The sequence below is a fragment of the Halichoeres trimaculatus genome, unplaced genomic scaffold (genome assembly GCF_033239565.1).
Source record: "Halichoeres trimaculatus isolate MK-OKI-2021-1 unplaced genomic scaffold, fHalTri1.1 fHalTri1_scaffold_6, whole genome shotgun sequence".
NCBI lineage: Eukaryota > Metazoa > Chordata > Actinopteri > Labriformes > Labridae > Halichoeres > Halichoeres trimaculatus.
The window spans coordinates 29,072,011-29,084,661 of record NW_027437184.1 but is presented as its reverse complement, the minus strand read 5'-3'; positions in this window follow the sequence as shown (position 1 = coordinate 29,084,661).

The window sequence follows — 12,651 nt, the reverse complement described above, 5'->3', positions numbered from 1 at the left end:
TCTAACGACGTTTCTTGGAGTTACAGCCACTTTAATGAGAGGCTAAATACAGGCCTTATAACCCTGGTGAAATAGCCCTCACGAAAATGCAATTTTTACAAAATTCGGATCCCAAACCCGGTTCTGAGAAAACCCACTGGGGACGACCCTAGGGACCTGACGGACGCACCCTAGAAGTTTTGGAGCCCTCTGACTACGTTTCTTGGAGTTACAGCCACTTTAATGAGAGGCTAAATACAGGCCATATAACCCTGGTGAAATAGCCCTCACGAAAATGCAATTTTTACAAAAATCGGATCCCAAACCCGGTTCTGAGAAAACCCACTGGGGACGACCCTAGGGACCTGACGGACGCACCCTAGAAGTTTTGGAGCCCTCTGACTACGTTTCTTGGAGTTACAGCCACTTTAATGAGAGGCTAAATACAGGCCTTATAACCCTGGTGAAATAGCCCTCACAAAAATGCAATTTTTACAAAAATCGGATCCCAAACCCGGTTCTGAGAAAACCCACTGGGGACGACCCTAGGGACCTGACAGACGCACCCTAGAAGTTTTGGAGCCCTCTGACTACGTTTCTTGGAGTTACAGCCACTTTAATGAGAGGCTAAATACAGGCCATATAACCCTGGTGAAATAGCCCTCACGAAAATGCAATTTTTACAAAAATCGGATCCCAAACCCGGTTCTGAGAAAACCTACTGGGGACGACCCTAGGGACCTGACGGACGCACCCTAGAAGTTTTGGAGCCCTCCGACTACGTTTCTTGGAGTTACAGCCGCTTTAATGAGAGGCTAAATACAGGCCTTATAACCCTGGTGAAATAGCCCTCACGAAAATGCAATTTTTACAAAAATCGGATCCCAAACCCGGTTCTGAGAAAACCCACTGGGGACGACCCTAGGGACCTGACGGACGCACCCTAGAAGTTTTGGAGCCCTCCGACTACGTTTCTTGGAGTTACAGCCCCTTTAATGAGAGGCTAAATACAGGCCTTATAACCCTGGTTAAATAGCCCTCACGAAAATGCAATTTTTACAAAAATCGGATCCCAAACCCGGTTCTGAGAAAACCCACTGGGGACGACCCCAGGGACCTGATGGACGCACCCTAGAAGTTTTGGAGCCCTCCGACTACGTTTCTTGGAGTTACGGCCCATTTAATGAGAGGCTAAATACAGGCCTTATAACCCTGGTGAAATAGCCCTCACGAAAATGCAATTTTTACAAAAATCGGACCCCAAACCCGGTTCTGAGAAAACCCACTGGGGACGACCCTAGGGACCTGACGGACGCACCCTAGAAGTTTTGGAGCCCTCCGACTACGTTTCTTGGAGTTACAGCCACTTTAATGAGAGGCTAAATACAGGCCTTATAACCCTGGTGAAATAGCCCTCACGAAAATGCAATTTTTACAAAAATCGGATCCCAAACCCGGTTCTGAGAAAACCCACTGGGGACGACCCTAGGGACCTGACGGACGCACCCTAGAAGTTTTGGAGCCCTCCGACTACGTTTCTTGGAGTTACAGCCACTTTAATGAGAGGCTAAATACAGGCCTTATAACCCTGGTGAAATAGCCCTCACGAAAATGCAATTTTTACAAAAATCGGATCCCAAACCCGGTTCTGAGAAAACCCACTGGGGACGACCCTAGGGACCTGACGGACGCACCCTAGAAGTTTTGGAGCCCTCTGACTACGTTTCTTGGAGTTACAGCCACTTTAATGAGAGGCTAAATACAGGCCATATAACCCTGGTGAAATAGCCCTCACGAAAATGCAATTTTTACAAAAATCGGATCCCAAACCCGGTTCTGAGAAAACCCACTGGGGACGACCCTAGGGACCTGACAGACGCACCCTAGAAGTTTTGGAGCCCTCTGACTACGTTTCTTGGAGTTACAGCCACTTTAATGAGAGGCTAAATACAGGCCATATAACCCTGGTGAAATAGCCCTCACGAAAATGCAATTTTTACAAAAATCGGATCCCAAACCCGGTTCTGAGAAAACCTACTGGGGACGACCCTAGGGACCTGACGGACGCACCCTAGAAGTTTTGGAGCCCTCCGACTACGTTTCTTGGAGTTACAGCCGCTTTAATGAGAGGCTAAATACAGGCCTTATAACCCTGGTGAAATAGCCCTCACGAAAATGCAATTTTTACAAAAATCGGATCCCAAACCCGGTTCTGAGAAAACCCACTGGGGACGACCCTAGGGACCTGACGGACGCACCCTAGAAGTTTTGGAGCCCTCCGACTACGTTTCTTGGAGTTACAGCCCCTTTAATGAGAGGCTAAATACAGGCCTTATAACCCTGGTTAAATAGCCCTCACGAAAATGCAATTTTTACAAAAATCGGATCCCAAACCCGGTTCTGAGAAAACCCACTGGGGACGACCCCAGGGACCTGATGGACGCACCCTAGAAGTTTTGGAGCCCTCCGACTACGTTTCTTGGAGTTACGGCCCATTTAATGAGAGGCTAAATACAGGCCTTATAACCCTGGTGAAATAGCCCTCACGAAAATGCAATTTTTACAAAAATCGGACCCCAAACCCGGTTCTGAGAAAACCCACTGGGGACGACCCCAGGGACCTGATGGACGCACCCTAGAAGTTTTGGAGCCCTCCAACTACGTTTCTTGGAGTTACAGCTGCTTTAATGAGAGGCTAAATACAGGCCTTATAACCCTGGTGAAATAGCCCTCACAAAAATGCAATTTTTACAAAAATCGGATCCCAAACCCGGTTCTGAGAAAACCCACTGGGGACGACCCTAGGGACCTGACGGACGCACCCTAGAAGTTTTGGAGCCCTCCGACTACGTTTCTTGGAGTTACAGCCACTTTAATGAGAGGCTAAATACAGGCCTTATAACCCTGGTGAAATAGCCCTCACGAAAATGCAATTTTTACAAAAATCGGATCCCAAACCCGGTTCTGAGAAAACCCACTGGGGACGACCCTAGGGACCTGACGGACGCACCCTAGAAGTTTTGGAGCCCTCCGACTACGTTTCTTGGAGTTACAGCCACTTTAATGAGAGGCTAAATACAGGCCTTATAACCCTGGTGAAATAGCCCTCACGAAAATGCAATTTTTACAAAAATCGGATCCCAAACCCGGTTCTGAGAAAACCCACTGGGGACGACCCTAGGGACCTGACGGACGCACCCTAGAAGTTTTGGAGCCCTCTGACTACGTTTCTTGGAGTTACAGCCACTTTAATGAGAGGCTAAATACAGGCCTTATAACCCTGGTGAAATAGCCCTCACGAAAATGCAATTTTTACAAAAATCGGATCCCAAACCCGATTCTGAGAAAACCCACTGGGGACGACCCCAGGGACCTGAGGGACGAACCCTAGAAGTTTTGGAGCCCTCCGACTACGTTTCTTGGAGATACGGCCACTTTAATGAGAGGCTAAATACAGGCCATATAACCCTGGTGAAATAGCCCTCACAAAAATGCAATTTTTACAAAAATCGGACCCCAAACCCGGTTCTGAGAAAACCCACTGGGGACGACCCTAGGGACCTGACGGACGCACCCTAGAAGTTTTGGAGCCCTCCGACTACGTTTCTTGGAGTTACAGCCACTTTAATGAGAGGCTAAATACAGGCCTTATAACCCTGGTGAAATAGCCCTCACGAAAATGCAATTTTTACAAAAATCGGATCCCAAACCCGGTTCTGAGAAAACCCACTGGGGACAACCCCAGGGACCTGACGGACGCACCCTAGAAGTTTTGGAGCCCTCTGACTACGTTTCTTGGAGTTACAGCCACTTTAATGAGAGGCTAAATACAGGCCTTATAACCCTGGTGAAATAGCCCTCACGAAAATGCAATTTTTACAAAAATCGGATCCCAAACCCGGTTCTGAGAAAACCCACTGGGGACGACCCTAGGGACCTGACGGACGCACCCTAGAAGTTTTGGAGCCCTCTGACTACGTTTCTTGGAGTTACAGCCTCTTTAATGAGAGGCTAAATACAGGCCATATAACCCTGGTGAAATAGCCCTCACGAAAATGCAATTTTTACAAAAATCGGATCCCAAACCCGGTTCTGAGAAAACCCACTGGGGACGACCCTAGGGACCTGACGGACGCACCCTAGAAGTTTTGGAGCCCTCTGACTACGTTTCTTGGAGTTACAGCCACTTTAATGAGAGGCTAAATACAGGCCTTATAACCCTGGTGAAATAGCCCTCACAAAAATGCAATTTTTACAAAAATCGGATCCCAAACCCGGTTCTGAGAAAACCCACTGGGGACGACCCTAGGGACCTGACGGACGCACCCTAGAAGTTTTGGAGCCCTCTGACTACGTTTCTTGGAGTTACAGCCACTTTAATGAGAGGCTAAATACAGGCCATATAACCCTGGTGAAATAGCCCTCACAAAAATGCAATTTTTACAAAAATCGGATCCCAAACCCGGTTCTGAGAAAACCCACTGGGGACGACCCTAGGGACCTGACGGACGCACCCTAGAAGTTTTGGAGCCCTCCGACTACGTTTCTTGGAGTTACAGCCGCTTTAATGAGAGGCTAAATACAGGACTTATAACCCTGGTGAAATAGCCCTCACAAAAATGCAATTTTTACAAAAATCGGATCCCAAACCCGGTTCTGAGAAAACCCACTGGGGACGACCCCAGGGACCTGATGGACGCACCCTAGAAGTTTTGGAGCCCTCTGACTACGTTTCTTGGAGTTACAGCTGCTTTAATGAGAGGCTAAATACAGGCCTTATAACCCTGGTGAAATAGCCCTCACAAAAATGCAATTTTTACAAAAATCGGATCCCAAACCCGGTTCTGAGAAAACCCACTGGGGACGACCCTAGGGACCTGACGGACGCACCCTAGAAGTTTTGGAGCCCTCCGACTACGTTTCTTGGAGTTACAGCCACTTTAATGAGAGGCTAAATACAGGCCTTATAACCCTGATGAAATAGCCCTCACGAAAATGCAATTTTTACAAAAATCGGATCCCAAACCCGGTTCTGAGAAAACCCACTGGGGACAACCCCAGGGACCTGACGGACGCACCCTAGAAGTTTTGGAGCCCTCCGACTACGTTTCTTGGAGTTACGGCCCCTTTAATGAGAGGCTAAATACAGGCCTTATAACCCTGGTGAAATAGCCCTCACAAAAATGCAATTTTTACAAAAATCGGATCCCAAACCCGGTTCTGAGAAAACCCACTGGGGACGACCCTAGGGACCTGACGGACGCACCCTAGAAGTTTTGGAGCCCTCTGACTACGTTTCTTGGAGTTACAGCCACTTTAATGAGAGGCTAAATACAGGCCATATAACCCTGGTGAAATAGCCCTCACGAAAATGCAATTTTTACAAAAATCGGATCCCAAACCCGGTTCTGAGAAAACCTACTGGGGATGACCCTAGGGACCTGACGGACGCACCCTAGAAGTTTTGGAGCCCTCCGACTACGTTTCTTGGAGTTACAGCCGCTTTAATGAGAGGCTAAATACAGGCCTTATAACCCTGGTGAAATAGCCCTCACAAAAATGCAATTTTTACAAAAATCGGATCCCAAACCCGGTTCTGAGAAAACCCACTGGGGACGACCCTAGGGACCTGACGGACGCACCCTAGAAGTTTTGGAGCCCTCTAACGACGTTTCTTGGAGTTACAGCCACTTTAATGAGAGGCTAAATACAGGCCTTATAACCCTGGTGAAATAGCCCTCACGAAAATGCAATTTTTACAAAAATCGGATCCCAAACCCGGTTCTGAGAAAACCCACTGGGGACGACCCTAGGGACCTGACGGACGCACCCTAGAAGTTTTGGAGCCCTCTGACTACGTTTCTTGGAGTTACAGCCACTTTAATGAGAGGCTAAATACAGGCCATATAACCCTGGTGAAATAGCCCTCACGAAAATGCAATTTTTACAAAAATCGGATCCCAAACCCGGTTCTGAGAAAACCCACTGGGGACGACCCTAGGGACCTGACGGACGCACCCTAGAAGTTTTGGAGCCCTCTGACTACGTTTCTTGGAGTTACAGCCACTTTAATGAGAGGCTAAATACAGGCCTTATAACCCTGGTGAAATAGCCCTCACAAAAATGCAATTTTTACAAAAATCGGATCCCAAACCCGGTTCTGAGAAAACCCACTGGGGACGACCCTAGGGACCTGACGGACGCACCCTAGAAGTTTTGGAGCCCTCTGACTACGTTTCTTGGAGTTACAGCCACTTTAATGAGAGGCTAAATACAGGCCTTATAACCCTGGTGAAATAGCCCTCACGAAAATGCAATTTTTACAAAAATCGGATCCCAAACCCGGTTCTGAGAAAACCCACTGGGGACGACCCTAGGGACCTGACGGACGCACCCTAGAAGTTTTGGAGCCCTCCGACTACGTTTCTTGGAGTTACAGCCGCTTTAATGAGAGGCTAAATACAGGCCTTATAACCCTGGTGAAATAGCCCTCACGAAAATGCAATTTTTACAAAAATCGGATCCCAAACCCGGTTCTGAGAAAACCCACTGGGGACGACCCTAGGGACCTGACGGACGCACCCTAGAAGTTTTGGAGCCCTCCGACTACGTTTCTTGGAGTTACAGCCCCTTTAATGAGAGGCTAAATACAGGCCTTATAACCCTGGTTAAATAGCCCTCACGAAAATGCAATTTTTACAAAAATCGGATCCCAAACCCGGTTCTGAGAAAACCCACTGGGGACGACCCCAGGGACCTGATGGACGCACCCTAGAAGTTTTGGAGCCCTCCGACTACGTTTCTTGGAGTTACGGCCCATTTAATGAGAGGCTAAATACAGGCCTTATAACCCTGGTGAAATAGCCCTCACGAAAATGCAATTTTTACAAAAATCGGACCCCAAACCCGGTTCTGAGAAAACCCACTGGGGACGACCCTAGGGACCTGACGGACGCACCCTAGAAGTTTTGGAGCCCTCCGACTACGTTTCTTGGAGTTACAGCCACTTTAATGAGAGGCTAAATACAGGCCTTATAACCCTGGTGAAATAGCCCTCACGAAAATGCAATTTTTACAAAAATCGGATCCCAAACCCGGTTCTGAGAAAACCCACTGGGGACAACCCCAGGGACCTGACGGACGCACCCTAGAAGTTTTGGAGCCCTCTGACTACGTTTCTTGGAGTTACAGCCCCTTTAATGAGAGGCTAAATACAGGCCTTATAACCCTGGTGATATAGCCCTCACGAAAATGCAATTTTTACAAAAATCGGATCCCAAACCCGGTTCTGAGAAAACCCACTGGGGACGACCCTAGGGACCTGACGGACGCACCCTAGAAGTTTTGGAGCCCTCTGACTACGTTTCTTGGAGTTACAGCCACTTTAATGAGAGGCTAAATACAGGCCATATAACCCTGGTGAAATAGCCCTCACGAAAATGCAATTTTTACAAAAATCGGATCCCAAACCCGGTTGTGAGAAAACCCTACTGGGGACGACCCTAGGGACCTGACGGACGCACCCTAGAAGTTTTGGAGCCCTCCGACTACGTTTCTTGGAGTTACAGCCGCTTTAATGAGAGGCTAAATACAGGCCTTATAACCCTGGTGAAATAGCCCTCACAAAAATGCAATTTATACAAAAATCGGATCCCAAACCCGGTTCTGAGAAAACCCACTGGGGACGACCCTAGGGACCTGACGGACGCACCCTAGAAGTTTTGGAGCCCTCCGACTACGTTTCTTGGAGTTACAGCCACTTTCATGAGAGGCTAAATAGAGGCCTTATAACCCTGGTGAAATAGCCCCCACGAAAATGCAATTTTTACAAAAATCGGATCCCAAACCCGATTCTGAGAAAACCCACTGGGGACGACCCTAGGGACCTGACGGACGCACCCTAGAAGTTTTGGAGCCCTCCGACTACGTTTCTTGGAGTTACAGCCACTTTAATGAGAGGCTAAATACAGGCCTTATAACTCTGGTGAAATAGCCCTCACGAAAATGCAATTTTTACAAAAATCGGATCCCAAACCCGGTTCTGAGAAAACCCACTGGGGACGACCCCAGGGACCTGATGGACGCACCCTAGAAGTTTTGGAGCCCTCCGACTACGTTTCTTGGAGTTACAGCTGCTTTAATGAGAGGCAAAATACAGGCCTTATAACCCTGGTGAAATAGCCCTCACAAAAATGCAATTTTTACAAAAATCGGATCCCAAACCCGGTTCTGAGAAAACCCACTGGGGACGACCCTAGGGACCTGACAGAAGCACCCTAGAAGTTTTGGAGCCCTCCGACTACGTTTCTTGGAGTTACAGCTGCTTTAATGAGAGGCTAAATACAGGCCTTATAACCCTGGTGAAATAGCCCTCACGAAAATGCAATTTTTACAAAAATCGGATCCCAAACCCGGTTGTGAGAAAAACCCACTGGGGACAACCCCAGGGACCTGACGGACGCACCCTAGAAGTTTTGGAGCCCTCCGACTACGTTTCTTGGAGTTACGGCCCCTTTAATGAGAGGCTAAATACAGGCCTTATAACCCTGGTGAAATAGCCCTCACAAAAATGCAATTTTTACAAAAATCGGATCCCAAACCCGGTTCTGAGAAAACCCACTGGGGACGACCCCAGGGACCTGACGGACGCACCCTAGAAGTTTTGGAGCCCTCCGACTACGTTTCTTGGAGTTACAGCCACTTTAATGAGAGGCTAAATACAGGCCTTATAACCCTGGTGAAATAGCCCTCACGAAAATGCAATTTTTACAAAAATCGGATCCCAAACCCGGTTCTGAGAAAACCCACTGGGGACGACCCCAGGGACCTGATGGACGCACCCTAGAAGTTTTGGAGCCCTCCGACTACGTTTCTTGGAGTTACAGCCACTTTAATGAGAGGCTAAATACAGGCCTTATAACCCTGGTGAAATAGCCCTCACAAAAATGCAATTTTTACAAAAATCGGATCCCAAACCCGGTTCTGAGAAAACCCACTGGGGACGACCCTAGGGACCTGACGGACGCACCCTAGAAGTTTTGGAGCCCTCCGACTACGTTTCTTGGAGTTACAGCTGCTTTAATGAGAGGCTAAATACAGGCCTTATAACCCTGGTGAAATAGCCCTCACAAAAATGCAATTTTTACAAAAATCGGATCCCAAACCCGGTTGTGAGAAAACCCACTGGGGACAACCCCAGGGACCTGACGGACGCACCCTAGAAGTTTTGGAGCCCTCCGACTACGTTTCTTGGAGTTACGGCCCCTTTAATGAGAGGCTAAATACAGGCCTTATAACCCTGGTGAAATAGCCCTCACAAAAATGCAATTTTTACAAAAATCGGATCCCAAACCCGGTTCTGAGAAAACCTACTGGGGACGACCCTAGGGACCTGACGGACGCACCCTAGAAGTTTTGGAGCCCTCCGACTACGTTTCTTGGAGTTACAGCCGCTTTAATGAGAGGCTAAATACAGGCCATATAACCCTGGTGAAATAGCCCTCACAAAAATGCAATTTTTACAAAAATCGGATCCCAAACCCGGTTCTGAGAAAACCCACTGGGGACGACCCTAGGGACCTGACGGACGCACCCTAGAAGTTTTGGAGCCCTCTAACGACGTTTCTTGGAGTTACAGCCACTTAAATGAGAGGCTAAATACAGGCCTTATAACCCTGGTGAAATAGCCCTCACGAAAATGCAATTTTTACAAAAATCGGATCCCAAACCCGGTTCTGAGAAAACCCACTGGGGACGACCCTAGGGACCTGACGGACGCACCCTAGAAGTTTTGGAGCCCTCTGACTACGTTTCTTGGAGTTACAGCCTCTTTAATGAGAGGCTAAATACAGGCCATATAACCCTGGTGAAATAGCCCTCACGAAAATGCAATTTTTACAAAAATCGGATCCCAAACCCGGTTCTGAGAAAACCCACTGGGGACGACCCTAGGGACCTGACGGACGCACCCTAGAAGTTTTGGAGCCCTCTGACTACGTTTCTTGGAGTTACAGCCACTTTAATGAGAGGCTAAATACAGGCCTTATAACCCTGGTGAAATAGCCCTCACAAAAATGCAATTTTTACAAAAATCGGATCCCAAACCCGGTTCTGAGAAAACCCACTGGGGACGACCCTAGGGACCTGACGGACGCACCCTAGAAGTTTTGGAGCCCTCTGACTACGTTTCTTGGAGTTACAGCCACTTTAATGAGAGGCTAAATACAGGCCATATAACCCTGGTGAAATAGCCCTCACAAAAATGCAATTTTTACAAAAATCGGATCCCAAACCCGGTTCTGAGAAAACCCACTGGGGACGACCCTAGGGACCTGACGGACGCACCCTAGAAGTTTTGGAGCCCTCCGACTACGTTTCTTGGAGTTACAGCCGCTTTAATGAGAGGCTAAATACAGGACTTATAACCCTGGTGAAATAGCCCTCACAAAAATGCAATTTTTACAAAAATCGGATCCCAAACCCGGTTCTGAGAAAACCCACTGGGGACGACCCCAGGGACCTGATGGACGCACCCTAGAAGTTTTGGGGCCCTCTGACTACGTTTCTTGGAGTTACAGCTGCTTTAATGAGAGGCTAAATACAGGCCTTATAACCCTGGTGAAATAGCCCTCACAAAAATGCAATTTTTACAAAAATCGGATCCCAAACCCGGTTCTGAGAAAACCCACTGGGGACGACCCTAGGGACCTGACGGACGCACCCTAGAAGTTTTGGAGCCCTCCGACTACGTTTCTTGGAGTTACAGCCACTTTAATGAGAGGCTAAATACAGGCCTTATAACCCTGGTGAAATAGCCCTCACGAAAATGCAATTTTTACAAAAATCGGATCCCAAACCCGGTTCTGAGAAAACCCACTGGGGACAACCCCAGGGACCTGACGGACGCACCCTAGAAGTTTTGGAGCCCTCCGACTACGTTTCTTGGAGTTACGGCCCCTTTAATGAGAGGCTAAATACAGGCCTTATAACCCTGGTGAAATAGCCCTCACAAAAATGCAATTTTTACAAAAATCGGATCCCAAACCCGGTTCTGAGAAAACCCACTGGGGACGACCCTAGGGACCTGACGGACGCACCCTAGAAGTTTTGGAGCCCTCTGACTACGTTTCTTGGAGTTACAGCCACTTTAATGAGAGGCTAAATACAGGCCATATAACCCTGGTGAAATAGCCCTCACGAAAATGCAATTTTTACAAAAATCGGATCCCAAACCCGGTTCTGAGAAAACCTACTGGGGATGACCCTAGGGACCTGACGGACGCACCCTAGAAGTTTTGGAGCCCTCCGACTACGTTTCTTGGAGTTACAGCCGCTTTAATGAGAGGCTAAATACAGGCCTTATAACCCTGGTGAAATAGCCCTCACAAAAATGCAATTTTTACAAAAATCGGATCCCAAACCCGGTTCTGAGAAAACCCACTGGGGACGACCCTAGGGACCTGACGGACGCACCCTAGAAGTTTTGGAGCCCTCTAACGACGTTTCTTGGAGTTACAGCCACTTTAATGAGAGGCTAAATACAGGCCTTATAACCCTGGTGAAATAGCCCTCACGAAAATGCAATTTTTACAAAAATCGGATCCCAAACCCGGTTCTGAGAAAACCCACTGGGGACGACCCTAGGGACCTGACGGACGCACCCTAGAAGTTTTGGAGCCCTCTGACTACGTTTCTTGGAGTTACAGCCACTTTAATGAGAGGCTAAATACAGGCCATATAACCCTGGTGAAATAGCCCTCACGAAAATGCAATTTTTACAAAAATCGGATCCCAAACCCGGTTCTGAGAAAACCCACTGGGGACGACCCTAGGGACCTGACGGACGCACCCTAGAAGTTTTGGAGCCCTCTGACTACGTTTCTTGGAGTTACAGCCACTTTAATGAGAGGCTAAATACAGGCCTTATAACCCTGGTGAAATAGCCCTCACAAAAATGCAATTTTTACAAAAATCGGATCCCAAACCCGGTTCTGAGAAAACCCACTGGGGACGACCCTAGGGACCTGACAGACGCACCCTAGAAGTTTTGGAGCCCTCTGACTACGTTTCTTGGAGTTACAGCCACTTTAATGAGAGGCTAAATACAGGCCATATAACCCTGGTGAAATAGCCCTCACGAAAATGCAATTTTTACAAAAATCGGATCCCAAACCCGGTTCTGAGAAAACCTACTGGGGACGACCCTAGGGACCTGACGGACGCACCCTAGAAGTTTTGGAGCCCTCCGACTACGTTTCTTGGAGTTACAGCCGCTTTAATGAGAGGCTAAATACAGGCCTTATAACCCTGGTGAAATAGCCCTCACGAAAATGCAATTTTTACAAAAATCGGATCCCAAACCCGGTTCTGAGAAAACCCACTGGGGACGACCCTAGGGACCTGACGGACGCACCCTAGAAGTTTTGGAGCCCTCCGACTACGTTTCTTGGAGTTACAGCCCCTTTAATGAGAGGCTAAATACAGGCCTTATAACCCTGGTTAAATAGCCCTCACGAAAATGCAATTTTTACAAAAATCGGATCCCAAACCCGGTTCTGAGAAAACCCACTGGGGACGACCCCAGGGACCTGATGGACGCACCCTAGAAGTTTTGGAGCCCTCCGACTACGTTTCTTGGAGTTACGGCCCATTTAATGAGAGGCTAAATACAGG